At 32.7% G+C, this 18084-nt stretch overlaps 1 protein-coding gene across 4 annotated transcripts in view; it reads right to left on the bottom strand.

The window, feature by feature from the left end:
* Positions 1-18084, bottom strand: part of LOC129758650 (disheveled-associated activator of morphogenesis 1-like) — a 284874-nt gene that overhangs the window by 254595 nt on the left and 12195 nt on the right. The gene's annotated exons all lie outside the window — the stretch shown is intronic.

Below are 18084 nucleotides of genomic sequence, written 5' to 3'. Positions count from 1 at the left end.
TATTACGTAACGTGTTTAGGGAAGGGAGGGGGTATAACAGCTTGTTACGGTTTGTGGATTTTAGATAGAAAATCTAATACAAATGTGTTATGTAGGAGGAAGATTGCATCAAAAATGATCGAAAACTGCGTTACGTAATATTTGAATGGCCCCGTATCTGGCGCTTGACGGTGATTGTTTCCAAAGGGAGAAACGAAAAAAAATTTATTATGTTTATTTCAGGCATACGCGATACATATGCCTGGGAGGACCATGCCGTTCAGCGCAAAGTTTCCTAACGCCAACAGTGTGCGAATCCTGTGCCAATTGTGTGCGAACATCTTCATGCCGTGATTGGAGTAGATCCTGATCGGTGGGTTCAGAATTAACCAAATGAGCTGAAATTTGGCATGGAGCCTTCTTGCAGGCCTAGAAACCGTATCAGCCTTCAAAGTTTTGATTCCGAAACGTACCCCTTATTTATCAACTCAACATAGGGTTGCCATCTATCCCGCAAAGTGGGTCATGTCCCGCCATCCCGCTTTTTTTTCCTGGAAAACTTTTACAAAATTCACTGACTTACAATGGAAAAAATCAAACTTTAGCCTCAATTTCCATTCATTGGTTCAACACAGATAGTCTTTAAAATACGTTTAAATATATTATATTTGTGTAAAATATTGCAGCGTTTATGTAATTACACGAAATTGCGAAAATTTTGCGTGAATATATGTACTCAAAATCCAATGCGAAGTTGAAGTGCAAGAAAATCCGAGAAATTGCGAATTGACAAAAGTTCGAAACACAGCTACATTTGAAAATTCATTAAAAGTTCTGTGTTTCGTATTTCGAAAATCTAAAGATGAGAAAATGAGACAAATTATGTCAGCTTTCCAGTCTTCTTTGCAAAATTTGTGGTCAAGATCTTAAAAATTGAAAAAAAAATATATCCCTGTGTGCAACGTAAAGCTTCTAACTTCAGCTTTCTTGGAAACTAAGTGAATTTTTAGTATTCCGTAGCTAATATACAGTGTTTTTTCCGAACCATGTTTTGTTTGGATTTTTTTCTTAGACTTTGAATAACGGGACACTGAAATGTTGTAGGTGAATATTGACTGAGAAACATATTTGAGTTACATTACGAGATTTCCTGAATTATATTTTCTTTTAAAAATCGTGTAAAAAAACAAAAAAGAAAACGGGGGTTTAAGTGAGGAGTGTCAAATTGACACTAAGCGCCTGATTGGGAATTTTTTTTCCTGGGCTTCCAAGGTGCGTCCATAAAGAAGTAATGATGCAAAATTAGAGAAAGGTATGGTAGTGGCATTAGTCTGTTCTCATATCCACTTTAAATACACAGCCTGTGCTATTTTTATGGCATGGTTTGTACCATTGAATTTCTTCTGAGGGCGACCTTCTCGATGAGCATTCTCATTTAATTTGGTAACATGGAAACGAAAGGGATGCTTCAACATTTTTATGTGAGTTTGCAGCAAGTTTAACGCTCTCTTATTTATCCGGAAGAATTCCCATTAAAACTATTTTTGAAGTTCATCAAACGAAAAGCCAGAAATAATTTGAAATATGTCTCACAATGTTATCGACATAAATCCTGTCCATACGTCTGTTCCTTATGATTTCATTTCCTCAAAGAACTCAACACATCACTCAAGTCAGCTGACACATAAACCTCACCGGGGAGATCAGGTCATAAAGTTTCATTCGGACAGACATTAAAAATTTTAGTTTGACTAGTTGACTACCGACCGACTATTTAGACATCTGACATCTGATCTGGGAAACAAAAGCTTTCCGCAAAATATGAAGAATGAAAAAAGTTTGCGGCGAACAACAACGATCGTCAACTGGAAACCGATTACGTATTTCGGAAGCACTTTTTTGCGCCTTCTGATTGGTGTTCAACATCTCTTTGACGCCCGGCACGTGACCGACAAAGTGTTGTAGCTCACAAGATGGAGTTGACCTCCAAAAACTGAATGACTGACTGCTGACTGCGGAAGGCTGATGCGAGTGCCTGTTCAATTTTGGTGAGAATAAGAGATACTGCTCAGATTGTCTAAGAGATAATTCAAAAATAACAAAAATCTAAAATTTGGTGTACATAAACTTTGTCGTTCTGAGATTGTCTCCCTATGGTACACCTGATCATTTTTTTGTCTTCTACTCAGTAAGCTAGTATGTTCTGCGATCTTGAGTTCATCAGAGCTCAACAACCAATTCACCCTCAAGGTTTTCCTGGTGATCCTTAAGTTGTCAAATTGTCATCAATTCTCGACTCATTTCGGCTGAAATCGAATCTAAATAGCACGAAATCCCAGCTCATTATTTCGCAAATAACACAATAAAGCTAAACGAAACGATTGATCATGTCTGTTAATCATCTCACCCCCTTTTGTGCAATATGAATTGATTGGACGCCGTGTTCCCGTTCCTAATCGATCGCAATGGACCGCGCGGATCAATGATGATATTGTGGTGGTTCTTTTTTTCCAGCTTCTCAAGCTCATTGTTCGGGTACCCAAATCATCCGTAAGCTAATTTAGGTTTAATTTAGCGGGTCCGCAAAATTGAGGTCACACAGCTCACCAGCAAGATGCGAGAGCGAGTACTCAATCATGCACAAAACGATTTTGATTGTAGCCAGCCATTTTTCGGCAATTTGTTTCTTGGTGTTTCTTTTTTAAAAAGCGAATCCCCCTAGTGGGGGATTTCCCACTTCAATCTCCCTTTTCATCCTCTCGGGACGTGAATAAAAGATTAGAAACTGTTCATTTAAGATGAATGGTGAAAGAAAACTCCCCGAGTGTGTGAGCTCTCACCCAAATCCGAAAAACCGCGCGATGCGTGTTTGCTGCATTGAAGAAAAAAAACAGTGTTGCGTTTGAATTTCGCGCAACCCCTCGGGGCGTTTCCTCTCGACTCGTTTTAGCAATCTTCAGTTCAACAACCATCGATAAGTGAACTACTACTCGTGGTCAAGTTCCGGAAAAGAGGTCTCTTTCCCAAAAAAAAAAATAACGGACCCCTCGAGCCGGGAGTCAATTTTGGATCAGCGAGGTTTTTCTTTGGGATGAAAACAAAAAAAAAACGAGAGTAAACGTACGCGCTTTGAGGTTAGCCGGTGCCATTTTTCGTTTATTTTTTTGAACATTTCTTTCTTGTGTTTTTGGTGCCTGAAGGTCTCTTCAACTTATTTTCTACTACGCATTTTTCTTCATTCGTTGAAGTTTATTCAATCAGTTAGAAGCGTTTTTCGTATTTTGCCTTTTGATTTCCTGAAAATTTTATTTATTCCTTCTTCTGTCTACTCACAGCTCTTCTTTTGAAATTTCGATCAGAAAATTTAAGATATTATTGTAGTTTTGTTTCATTTGAATGTTGTTTTTTCGTATTTTTTTTCACACGATTGTGTTACTTTTGTGTGCCCAAGTGCTTTTTTGCGTTTATTTTATGTTCATTATTTTCATCATTTTTGTGTTATATTCGTGTCACTTTTGTCTTATTTTGGTTTTATTTTGGTGTCATCAAAAAGGTAATGCTAGTTTAGTTTTTGTAGCATTTTTTAAGATTTTTTTTTAAAAACCTAATAGTTTAGAATAATTTCTAGTACATTTTGTTTGAAAAATAACGACGTTAATGTAAATTTTTTTTATTCGTTTCTCATTTGTCTTCTTTGTGTCTATTTTTAATTGTACACTAAGGGTCATGCCATGCCATGTTTAAAAATTGCCTCATTTATGAGAATTTTATCAAATTTTTCATAATCTGTTGAATTGATCATTTTCGTCATTTTTAATTATTTTTGCAATTTCTGTCTTTCTAGTATTTCTTGTGTTTATTAAATCTTTGTCAATTTTTAAATTTTTATCGCTTTTGTGCTTTTTTTTATTTACGATTGTCTTTTTGGTCAATTTTCTTATTTTTGTCATACAATTTGTCATATTCATATTTTTTTTTTTTAATTTTTCACATTTTTTTAAATTTTACTCTTAACTCTCTACTCTCTACTTTTAACTCTAAACTCTTTGCTCTTAACATTATACTCCTTACTCTGTATTCTTTACTCTTTACTCTTTACTTTTTATTTTTTACTCATGACTCTTTACTCTTTACTCTTTACTCTTTATTCTTTACTCTTTACTCTTTACTCTTTACTCTTTGCTCTTTACTCTTTACTCTTTACTCTTTACTCTTTACTCTTTACTCTTTACTCTTTACTCTTTACTCTTTACTCTTTACTCTTTACTCTTTACTCTTTACTCTTTACTCTTTACTCTTTACTCTTTACTCTTTACTCTTTACTCTTTACTCTTTACTCTTTACTCTTTACTCTTTACTCTTTACTCTTTACTCTTTACTCTTTACTCTTTACTCTTTACTCTTTACTCTTTACTCTTTACTCTTTACTCTTTACTCTTTACTCTTTACTCTTTACTCTTTACTCTTTACTCTTCACTCTTTACTCTTTACTCTTTACTCTTTACTCTTTACTCTTTACTCTTTACTCTTTACTCTTTACTCTTTACTCTTTACTCTTTACTCTTTACTCTTTACTCTTTACTCTTTACTCTTTACTCTTTACTCTTTACTCTTTACTCTTTACTCTTTACTCTTTACTCTTTACTCTTTACTCTTTACTCTTTACTCTTTACTCTTTACTCTTTACTCTTTACTCTGCCAAAAATGAAAAAATGTAAAAAATAACAAAAATGACAAAAATCAACAAGAATAACAGAAATGACAAAAAACGATACGAATGAAAAAAATGATAAAAAACGACAAAATGACTAAAATTACAATAATGAGGAAAATGACAAAAAACCTAAAAAAGACACAAATGATAAAAATGTAAAAAAACCAACACAAAGGACAAAATTAAATTGACAAAAATGACAAATGCTAAAAATGACAAAATGGACAAACATGTCAAATTAAAAAAAAAAAAGACAAAAATGATCAAAATGACAAATATTTACAAAAAAAAAACTACAAAAATTAATTTTAAAAAATACAAAAATGACGAAACAGAAAAAATGACAAAATACAAATGACAAAAACGACAACAATGACCAACAATGGCAAAAATGAAAAAAAAAACACAACAAAAAAGATAAAAATAACAAAACAAATTAATTAACCACGAAAAAAGAATGACAAAAATGACAAACAGAAAAACACGATAAACATGACATAAATAAAAATAAAAGACAAAATGAACAAAATGATAAAAAATGATAAAAATGACAAAAACGACAAAACAGATAAAAATGACAAAAAATGAAACAAAGACAAAAAAATAAAAAAAATGGAAAAAACAACGAAAAGACAAAAACGACAAAAATGACAAAAATGACAGGAGTAAAAAAACGACAAGAATGAAAAAAAAAACGACTAAAATGATAAAAATCATAAAAATGACGGAAACGAAAAAAAAAACGAAAAATATAACGATAAGGAAAAAAAATTTACAAAAAGGACAAAAATTGACAAAAAAATGAAAAGTATAACAAAATAAAAATGACTAAAGAGACAAACAATGTCAAAAATAACAAAAATGACAAAAATTAAAATGACAAAAATTCACAAAAAAAGAAAAGTATAACAAAATAAAAATGACTAAAGAGACAAACAATGTCAAAAATAACAAAAATAACAAAAATTAAAATGACTAAAATGACAAAATAAACATGACAAATACGAAAAAAATGAACAAAAATGACAAATTATGACATAAAAGATAAAAATTACTAAAAAAAAAAATTAAAAGAATCGTCAAAAAGACAAAAACGTTAAACATGACATAAATGAAAGCAAAAAAAGAAAAAGAAAATGATGAAAATGACAAAAATGGCAAAAATGAAAAAAACGACAAGAATGACAAAAAATGAAAAAAAAAACAACAAAAACGACAAAAATTACAAGAATGGAAAAAAGACAAGAAAATGATGAAAATCATAATAATGAAAATGAAGAAAAAAACAACTAAAATAATAAAAACTAAAAATATTTAAAAAATGACAAAAATGCAAAAAACGGCAAAACTAAAAAAAGGAAAAAAAAAAATAAAAATGGAAAAAACGACAAAAATTACAAAAATTTAAAAAAACGACAAAAATGAAAATGACATAAATGAAAAACACCGGCAAAATGAGAAACAATGACAAGTATGACAAAATAAAAATGACAAAATTGTCAAAAAATGTTAAAAATGTCAAAAATGACAAAATGAAAATGACAAAAATAAGACAAAACTGGCAAATGAAAATGAAATAAATGTCAGAAATGACCAAAAATGTCAAAAATGACAAAAAATAATAAAAAAGATAAAAATTCAAAAAATAAAAATGAAAAAAAATGATAAAAAAATACAAAAATGACAAGAATTTAAAAAAAGACAAAAAAGAATTTAAAAAAAATTACAAAAATGACAAAATGAAAAAAAAAAACAAAAGGGACAAAAATGACAAAATGAAAATGACAAATATGACCGAAAATGACAAAACATAACAAAAAAGATAAAATTAAATAAATAACGTAATGAAAAACAACGTCAAAAATGACCAAAATGAAAAATCGAAAAATAGGACATAAATGATAAAACCGATAAACATGAAATAAATAAAAAAAACGACAAAATGATAAAAATGACAAAAATGACAAGAACGGTAGAAACAACTAGAATGACAAAATGACGATAAAAAAGACAGAAACAAAAAAAAACGACAAAAATTAAAACAACGAGCAAAATGGAAAAAAAGCTACAAAAATTTCAAAAATGTGAAAAAACGGCATAAATGACAAAATGGAAATGACAAAAATGAAAAATTACAAAAATGATAAAAAAGGCAAACATGAAAAAAACGACAAGTATGACAAAATAAAAATGAAGAAAAAAAAATGACGAAACTTAAATGGCACAAACGACAAAAAAGACTTAAAATGACAAAAAATTACAAAAAAGATAAAAATAACTGAAATAACAAGATGAAAGACAACGTGAAAAATGAAAAAAAAAAACAAAACAAAAAGACAAAAATAACGAAAGATAAACATTACATAAATGAATAAAAAAAAGACAAAATTATAAAAATGACAAAAATGACAACAAATTATACAAAAGACAAAAACGACAAAAACGACAAAAATGATAAAAATGGCAAAAATGCAAATAAGAAAAAAAATAGAAAAAAAACTAAAATGACAAAAATGAAAAAATAAACTACAAAAAGAAAAAAGCATTAAAAATGACAATAACTTCAAAAACGATGATGATTACAAAAAATTACAAATGCAAAAATGAAAAACGACAAAAAGACAAAAATGACAAAAACGATTAACATGAAATAAATGAAAAAATAACGAAGAAATGACAAAAACGAAAAAAATGACAAAACTGACAAAAATGAAAAAAAGGCTAAAATGAAAAAAAATAACAACAAAAAGACAAGAACGACAATAATGACCAAATTGATAAAAACTACAAGAATGACAGTATTGACAAAAACGGCAAAAATGAAAAAAAATTATGAAAATGACTAAAATGAAAAAAAAAACGAAAAAAAATAACAAAAATGATAAAAATGACAAAAAAGATAAAAATTACAAAAAATACATAGAGTATTTCCAAAGTTCATTCGAAGTTTGGTTTATCTAAAACATCAATTTGATCACTGAAATAAAACTTTTCATGAGGCCCAACATCTGACCAGCTCAAATAAAACATCTCTAATGACCCAATCAAATTTATGGTGCCCTTTGCCCAAGAATTTTTCCCCAAACCTAAAGTTTAGGTGGGTTACACTACCTGTCACAAATTGGACAGTTGGCTTCGAAAAAAAAATGTGCCCTCCTACTGTGCTCCTCGATTCTACACCTACACAATATCCCACAGATATCGGCTCAGTTTTTATAATAATTCCGTGCCCAAGTTCTTTCTGCGGCAACCTGCCTAAGGAGTGGTGCCGATTGGATGCCGAAGATCTACCGCAGTTTCCAGCAGTGATGTTGAAACCGTGCCTTGTCTCTCTCGTTCGAATCAGCTGAGCCTGAGCTCGAACCAACAACAACAGTGCCATTTTTATACAACTGCGACATTTAAGTAAGCGGAATCTCACCCGCAATCAAATCGAAAAGCAAATAAACAAACAAACGAACAGACCCAGGAACAAACAGGCAGCGGGCTAGCCAGCTGATATCTCTAAAATTGGTCTCTCAAGTCTTAGTCGGTGACAGCTCTTTAAAATTGCAACTGAGTTTGTTTACTGCAGTCCATGCAGCAGGGAAATTTAACAACCAAGCCTCCGCGATATCTTCAAATTGCTGCCCGAGAAACATCTCGAAATTGTTCCCTAATAAACCTGCTGTAAGTACTGTAGAATGGGGTGAAGTATTTCTCAAAAAAAATCAAAAATAATTGCCCATTTTAATGATTTCACCTGAGACCTTAGAATTACTCCTCACGAGTGGGAAAAGATAATGAGACCTGGCTCACCGTTCCAAATTACCTTACTGGACGGTACCTCGAAAAAATTGACATTTCATCGAACCAGCTTTGTTGGCAAATCCAATACCAAATATGTAGAGCCGAAGTTAGCATTCAGCTTACTATTTCAATTTCACATCTCCACGATCTGTTTACAATTGGTGTAAAACTCCAATGAACTACAGCACAGTAGTGGGTAGGCTCGAAAATGGGTGGCCCCAGCAATCATCATCAGGTCGGTCTATTGGGTTTCAACAGCCACCTTCCCTGCAACCTCATCTGAATTACTCTCAAAATCAGCCGATCGATCGTTGGATCATTGGGTAAGGTAGTTTCACCTACCATTCGTCGTTGATCTACAATTAATGTCTCGACTTGGGATCGAGAGAGCGCCGCAGACTGAGTCTAGTGAGATGGCCTGACATAACCTGTAAATAACAGAAACAAGAGAACGTCGTCGTCGTCGAAACCTGTTGCACCCTGTTGTTGTTGGATTGGGAGTTTCGAGATAAACTCACGTTTGATGCCCGAGGGTAGGCCTTTGAGAGGTCGATGGAAACGAGCGTTAATTCGATTTAAACCGTACGTGAATAACTTTTCTTTGAATGAAAATTACAGATGATAATTTTGAGTTTCAAGATCAAAAGTGTTTTTTTTTTGTGAGAAAAGAAAGTTGTTCCTAGTAAATGTTATGGAAAAATAACGATCTTAATTTGCTTTGATCACAAAAACTCGCTAGTTTAGGCTTTCATAACAGATCATGACTTAGAATATGTATCAAAGTTATAATAAATTGTTTTTTGAAAATTTTTAAAGATATTCCTTTCCATGGCGAACGTAAAAAATAGTTCAACGACTTTCAAATTCGACCACCAGGCCAAAAATATATGACCGCATATTGGCAGCGAAGGCTCATTTAAGTTGCTCCAAACATTACATAATTGTTAATCAGGACGATTAGTTTATGAAATTGCCTATTTCCAATCAGTCATTTCGTGAAAAAAACTCTTTCAAATTTAGAGTTCAGCATCAAGGATCAATCACAAATTTTGTTACGGTTCGGAAATTTAACATTTTGACTGTCACTTTTCTCATTGCTTGGCGACCGTCAAAAATTTATCATTGAGTTTCGGCGGTCTATTTTGATCGAACTTGAAAGATTTTTTTTGTCAGCTCCTGTATCGCAAATTTTATTATTATTAAAGTATGGATCAACGGGGGAACGGGGGTTAGTTTCATGAACAATATTAAACTGCCTACTTAAATTTGTCAAAGTTAGATATTTTTGGTATTCATCTATCGAAACGTCCATTTGGGGAAAAACGATGGTATATAAAGTAACGTTTCTACATTAAACTTATAAATTTGTACTTTAAGCTGTTTCACATTAACTAAAAAGTGCTAAGGTAGTATCGAGGTAATACATATATTTTTGAAATCTTTTGAATATTTCAAACAGACAACATTTCGTAAAAACTCACTGCATCCCGAATAACGAAAAAAAAATTAAATAGAGAAAAAACAAACATTGTCTATGTATCATTTCGTAATATCGTGGCAGTTCATAACACTAGCCAAATTTATCGAAGATTTTCTGTGGTCAACCTTGCTTTTTTTCTTCAAATAATATCCCGGATAATTCCTGTAGCATTTTAATTTAGCAGGTGTACTACCGCTCATGGCAAGTCCGTCCGTTTTCCAATTTCATCATTTTTTCGTTTATCAGTGGAATCCCTTAAAATTATCGGTAGTATTTTGCTGAAATTGTGAAAAAAAATCAGGCAAAATCTGGACTTTTTGCCTTGATATCCGGACAACCGAACCAGATCCGGGATTTCCTATTGTTCTTTAAAAATCCGGTAGCCTGATTAAAACTGAGCAATCTGGAGGTTGTTCAAGGAATAGGTTCCGGCAGACCGGGATAAGCACTCTTCTAGCCTTGTTTTTCATCAGCGTTTACAGTTGGTTATGGAATGGGACTGAATTGCCATCATTCTTGTTAGATGCCTACCGTAAAAGAATCGCATGCGTCCCAGGGTATGATTTTCAACACAATTAAACAAAAATTTTGATATTTTTGAACGAGCAATGATGCAAAAGGATTGATGATTGCTATTGATTGCTTCCATAAAAAACGCGGGAAAATTCGAATTTTTTCCAGAACATGTTACAAATTCCAATTGTTTTTTTCTCAACTCAACAAAAATGCAAATGGGACGGACTTGCTATGAGCAGCAGTGTAGCTATTTCGTCTTAAGTGTGTAGGCAATGCTACACGCTCCTTTTTTGTTACTCAAAATTAAGTTTGAACGGGGTTCAAAATATAGTTCGATTCTATGAGCTTTAAGTTGAGTTTCATTTTCTCAAAGGGAAGGTTTCATTTTCTCAAAGAGAGAACCATCTCAATAAGGAATTCTCCTTAAGAATTTCTCCTTGAGATGGTTCAAAACGGAGTTTGAAATGCGAACTCAAAACAAATCCCACTTGTGCCATTTTTGCCGAACTGCATTTTGAGAAGCTAAGAATAAAGGTATATAAATACATAGTCCAAATTGGAGTTCGGTCGTCGAACTTAGTTTTGAGTATGCCTGTCAGAACTTGCGATTGCCCAGGCTCAGACAAACTCAAAGTTGAGGGCTAGCGCTGAAGGGCTGTTTTGACCGTGGTTAGTTCAATTTTAAAAACTAAAGTTGAGTTCCATCCAACGGAATTCGAACTACGAACTAAAGACTAAAACTAATCCCATTTTTCCTTCGGCGAGGGAGCAAAACTGAGATCGACCAAATGAACTTAACCTTGAATTCTTTTGTGTATGCTGAACTGAAAGCACATAACGATTTGGGTTGCCGAACTGCATTTTGAGTAAGGCGAATAAAGGCAAGAAAAAAGTTCAATTTGGAATTCGGCTGTCGAGCTGAGTTTTAGTATGCTACACAGCAACAAATTTCTAAAAGAACACGGAATCTTAAACACGAATGATCTATTTTTTCTTAAGTGTAATTACAAAAAGATGTAAATTTAAACTCCTTTTGATGTAATATTAGTCTTTTCGAAAATTTAAAAGAAATAAATTGTTTTGATTTAATTTTTTATTGGGTCATGCAAAAATCAGGCGGTCAATGAAATTTATATCACAAAAAGTGTTAAATTATATCTGTTTGATATAAAATTGAATGGAAACATTTAACTTGTGTCTTTTTATATTTCCAGATACTTTGCGCGTCGGGCACTAAGGCAAAAAGTCGGAAAATTATTCGGAAATGAGTTGTTCAAAAACGTAACTACAACAGCACTTCCAGAATTTTTTAAAGTTGTAAGTTTATGAGACGTGAAATGAAGAACACTGTTGAAAATGATAAGTTTTCTCTCCATTACAGCAAGGCCAGATTTTTCGCCGTGGCTGATATCTGGGTAGTGATTTTTCGGAGAATCTTTTGTCAGAACAATACAAGTCTGCAGATGATGCTGACCGAAAAATCATGATGCTCCGAAACCATTCGAGGATGCTGATGACATTGATATGTAAAACATCGCCGTGCTGGGAATCATCGGATGCAACAGCAATTCCAGCCTGACGCTTTCCGTGATGGTTTTTTATGTTCAATAAGTGAATTCAAAATGATACATGCGGCGTATTCATTCCAAGACAAAAGCAAAAACCTGAATATTTAGCAAAAATATGAATATTTACGATAATAAACTTTAAAATTTACATCCCAGTGTATTTTCATACGACGGCTTTTGTTATCCAATCTCGTGCATTAATTTCGATCTAAAGGCGTGTAAACACGCCTAAAAAATTACATCCTTGAAAAAAATACACCGTAGTAGAATTTTACATCAAAACCGATGTTTTGTTTTCGTGCATCGTTTTAGATGTAAATTTACACGAATTTTTCTTTCTGTGCAGTCAGAATTGAGTTTTGCGATTGCTCAGTTGCACTCAAGAATGAGGACTGCCGCTGGAATGCTGTTTTGAACCAAAATAACTTAATTTTGAGTTTGAAAAAAGGAGCGTGTATCAATAAAGAGAAAAAAAGAAGCCAAAGATGCGTGTTTCATTTTAAGAGTGTAAGCTGTCAAACAAAAACACATGGGAAAGGTAAACAATTGAAAACCAAAACAATATATATCAACACAAGAAGACAAATTTGTCAGCCGATCTAGTGATTGTTGTAAAGCCTAGTCACACTAGCAGACGGTTCGTCTCGAGACGGTCTCAGCGTCTCCCATTTTCTTCGGGGCTTTGGCTAAGAGTCAGCCGTGTAGCACACACTGAAAGTCAGTGGTACTCAAATTGTTTCACTTCTACATTAAAATATGATGTCTTTTACACAGATGAAGATAAACTCGTATTTTAGAAAAAATCCAAATTTTTAAAAAGCGTTCTTCCCGCATAAATCAGTATTATACAGTGACTATTCCCATTATCTTCTTTCCAAGACGCCCAAAAGATTACTTCTATAGTTTTGGATTATTAATGTAAGATAAGGCTTATCATTTTTTCATTAAATGGAATCGTTTGGACGCACTTTACGATACAGTGAACTAGTCGTTAAGTAGAGTAACCATTCATTTTTTTCCTTTTTTCTACTCGCTCTGAGCGAGTTGTATCATACGTGGAATCTTCCCTCAATGATTTTCGCATACATAAAATAACGATAAAACATATGGTGTAGTTTTGATAAAATCATTACAATTAAAATTATTGAAACATTATTGAAACGTATATTTTATTAATCAAAAATTCTTTTATACGCGAACAGTCCACGTGCCGCTACTTCTAATTCTCATACGATAGCGGGTAGGTCGTCTGGAGTTGGTTCAGCGTTACGTCAGCTCCTGGAAAAAAACATTTTCTTATTAGTATGACAATTTATTCTACAAATCACTTGAGAAATATTGCTACTCACCACTACCGCTGGAACAGAAGCCTTCACATAACGATCCGGCTCGATTCAATTGGATTCCTCCCAGGGAAAATTTCTCGAGAAGAAATTCAATACTTCTTACTGGTTTTACCGGTATCACGTCTTCCAAAAATAATTTCATCTTCGTAGCCCGATAGCAAATTCTTCGTTGATCTGATCGCAAGAGTATCGATTCCGGTCTTAGACCACTAAACGGCCCACCAATCTTCCGAGATCTGCAATTTATCTGCTGGTGCCTCCTACTTGCCGTGAGCTCCTGAAAATGAATTCATTATTTTTTATTAGAATTCACGCTGTAAAACAAATCGATAGTTTACGAATCAGTTATTGAATATCCTTACTTACCATTCCCAAATTAAGCGAGGCCATCGCCTAACAATTCCGATCCTCTTGTGTGGATTCAAGCGAATTTTGCCGGGGGAGTTTATTTTTGCCGAACTTGGACCGCGTGTGAGGTGACAGCGGTGTGTTGCAAAAATAATCAGTCAGTTTTTTCTGACCATTAATCGTATCTGCCAGAAGTAGTTTTTAATCTTTTTGATGCGTTGCAAAAAATATCAATTTATTTTTAAAACGATAAATCGAATCTTTCAAAAATAATATTGATTGGTTAAAAGCACAGACGCACTGAGCAAAGGCGCAAACAATATGCAACTATTAGTTTAATCAGAACTGAATAATAGTGAAGATTCAGTGTATGATTTTTTACTATGCGGGTTGTGTTACATATTTTTTTATTACAAATAAGGCCGGAACAAATACCAATTTGTACTTTTGTCAGCCCCAACCCCTTCGAAATTTCCAAAAAACCAGAAGGGGGGAATAAATAAAGTTTATTTTTTTATGGATATATCGAAGAATTCATCAAATATCCGAAAGATAACAAAAGCAAAAAACAAATTGTGGAAGATGGGTGTCTTATCACCTTTTGTATTTTAGATTTTCTCTAACTTTTCGATAAAAAAAAATACTTCATATGTAGGTTTTGTTCAATGATATAGCATGCAATTTTGTTGCATACGAGCTTTCATGCAATTTATTCCAATTTATTATTTTTTTGCATTATTTTTTATTATCCCCCCTCGCGATGTTCCAACTCCCAGTGACAAAAGAAGGATTGGAAATTTGTTCTGGCATAAATTAAAAGATTAAATAAAAAATACCGAGCAGACTTTGATGCCTAAAACGAAAGCCAAATTAAACCAAATTGAGGTGTCCACAGCAAACTGGAGCATCTTTTAATGTTTATTTTTCTACGATAGTAAAATTTAACATCATCATGTAGGTATAAATTTTTTTTTGAAAGCAAAATGAAACCAAAATGAGGTAACGACAGCTAAATGAAAGCGAAATATGATGTAGAGTTTAACTATAAGAAAAAAAAAACTAAGCATCACGCACGTATCCATAATTTTATAAACCGTATCAAAATTTATGCATTATTTTCAGTTTTATAAATTGATAGGTTAAATTAGGTATCTTTTTCCCATTTTTTCCCATTCCCATTTTTTTAACAAAATATAGCAAAGCGGTACTTTAATGATAGCATAATTTGTTGTTTTTTAAAATTCCAAAACCCGTTACAGATTTTTTTTTCAAGTAGTATTGATCATTTATCCATTTTTTAACAACTATAAATAGACAAACATACGTATACCAAGTATTAACTATAAAATTACATTTTGAGTTTAGATTTTTTTTGTCCAAATTTTTAAAGTCTCTAAATTTCTGCACTCAGTCTCCAAATTAGAAATCTTAAAAAAGGACATAATATCAGAATGGAAATTCGCATTTCAAATCTAAAATTTTGATCTCAAATTCAGATTTGAACTTCGACTAAAGCTACTGCTTGAAGTTTTACTTTTCGATCACAATTCGAGTGACTAAAAATTCAGTGTAATGATATCAATATAATACGTTGATTTCAGATAAAGATTATACACTACAAATGAACCTTTTTTCAGAAACGGCTGTATGGTTTAGTCAACTTTTCGATATTCGAGACAGTTCTTATTGTAGAAGTGAAATAGTTATAATTTAGACATTCGTATTGCATATTTTTGTGATTTTAGTTGACTCCAATCAGAGTTTCTTTTAGTTTGAAAAGTTTGATTTTAAGTTTGCGTGACTTAACAATGTTTTAAGAAAAAACTTAATGAAATTCTTTTTAGGTTGCCTGTGATTATACGATGGAGACAACTCATATAACGCTTTTTACAGTGGATATCGACGATGTTCTGGATCGCATCCAAAAATTGGATGATTTCACCGGTGTTGGGGACGGTAGCTCTAGTGTCGGAGCATCTTTTGGTTGATTGAACCCGAAAACTCCTAAGCATTTGTGCTGACTCCTCTACCATGTGCTGACGCAGCCAAGGTTGCTGAAATCACAAAAAAATCTGTAATTTCCCAGAATTTTGAGGAAATTTTCATCACAGAATCTGTGTCACAGAACACAAAATTTTGAGATATTCACAGGTTTCACAGAATTTTCGAAATTTTTTTCATGGATTTCAAAAATTAAGATTTTTAAAGCCATTATAAAATTTAGATTTTTTACTTTGAATTAAAAAGTATTATAAGATTGGTAATTATAATTGATTTTAACCAACTTAAATGTTAAAAAGACCATATTTAACATGAATTTTTAATTAAAATAAAGGAAATAGCAGCATGAATAGTAACAATAAAATCAGAAGTCAGATTTTTTGTTCTCAAAAACACATATTTTTTATCGGCAACCTTGCCTACACCACATCTTTTAATTTAATATTGAGTATTTACTCGTTGCATAACTTTAGGATACTAATGACAAAAATTAATTCAAATTTTGCTATCACGCCTTGAAGGCCAAATTCGCTTGCATTTGCTCTCCAAGCTCTCGGAAAACGAAGTATAGTTTTACCACCTTAAATGTCGAGCAAAAAGGAGGCACATTCGGCTCTCAGGGCCTGATACCAAAATTTGCTATAATTTCTCCATAAAGTCTACTCGGGAAGTTGTAACATATTTTTTGGCTGATAATCAACCTTTAGAATTAGTTGATAGTTTGAGTTTTCCAAAAAAAAAAACAAACTGACTGAATTTGCTTTTTGCATTACACAAGGCAACAGAATTCCCCTTTTTATTCGAGGTGCAACAAATTTAGAGCTGACTTTAACTAATTTGAGGGCGTTGAATCAAACTATGGATTAAGTGTTTTTTTTTTCAATTGAAATGTTTAAAATTCGTGCATTTTTTGGCAAAACTCTCGAATATTACTTATATTTTGAAAAAAAAAAGGTTTCAAATCAACGATCCACAAAGAATTTTGACTTCTGAAAAAAGAAATACTAGAGTTTTCATTTTGATTATGTCAAACTAACAAGAATCATAGATATTTTTGAAAGCAATAGTCAAAACGTTTTGCAGTTTTCAACAAGGGCTTGTGATATAGCTCAGTTGGCAAGTCTGTTGTCTCCTGAGCCATTGTCACGAGTTCGAGCCCAAGAGCAAACATCGAACACAGTTGTACCGGATAAGTTTTTCAATAACGATCCGCCAACTGTAACGTTGATAAAGTCGCGAATGCCATAAAGATGTTAAAACGACTATAATCGAAACAAAAAAAAAAGTTTTCAACAAACTTGTAAAATAAATTAAAATTCAAAATTCAAAAATTCAAAGATTCAAAATAAATGTTTATTTTTTTTTACGGAGAATGTTTAGTTGAACAGATTGAGTTTTCTCAAAACTTACCATTTTCAGAATTTTCTAATTTTTTTTTTCAGACAAAATCTGACAAAAGATTCGAATTCAGGACGCCAAAATCTCCGCTTTTCAAGCGATTTCCCCAAAACTATTCATCCCTTTTGCATACGTAAGCCCAATTTTCACTATCCGATTTTTTGACGCTGGATATGCTTATCAAGCTTATTTCGAACGCATATTTCCAAGTTTTTATAAAAAATCACATGGATTCCCCTTTTTTCGCGGATTTAGAGATAACTGTTCTCCTGAAAAAAGAAAAAGTTGTACAAATTTTTTTTTTGCTGTACACTTAGTACGTCAAAACCTGAATTTTGAAACTGAATCTAGAATAACTTTGATTGCAGATTCAGACTTTAAATTTAATTCCATTAGCAACATAATTGTGAAGTGTCCGTCGGACGCACTTATTGTCTAGAAGGAAGTGCTGTCGAACCGTTTTTTTTTGGTGCTCACCTGCCAAGATAATTGACGCTAAACGCGCGATCAATTTTTGGGGCTAATTCCTGCACAGATTCACAGCTCCAAAGCTCACTAAATGGCTAATTACCGGCACCGAAGCAAGACTTGCTGAAAACCGTTCAGTTGTCAAGGTTAACCCCAGATTGATCAAAACTTAAAAGCCTCATTCTAGCACTGGGGTCCACATAATTGGAAACGGAACTCAACGATCAGGCAGGAGTCATGGGTTTCAATCAATGGACTCTCCGACTTGACCACGATTAGTCGTCCTTGTGGCGTTGATTGCTTGGGAAAATTTCGCTTCTTCCTTTCCTTTCCTTACCAATGGAAATTTTTTCTCACGAACAACTGATTAAATAATCTTCATTTTTGTTGTGTGTTTTTATTTTAAAAGCTACCTTACATGAAGAAGAAAAAAATCAAGATTAAGATATAACCTCAAAACAGACGACAGTTGACAAT

The sequence above is a fragment of the Uranotaenia lowii genome, chromosome 3, assembly GCF_029784155.1.
Source record: "Uranotaenia lowii strain MFRU-FL chromosome 3, ASM2978415v1, whole genome shotgun sequence".
Lineage (NCBI taxonomy): Eukaryota > Metazoa > Arthropoda > Insecta > Diptera > Culicidae > Uranotaenia > Uranotaenia lowii.
Note: the sequence above shows the minus strand (reverse complement) of the source record. Positions and strands in the feature narration are given on the sequence as shown.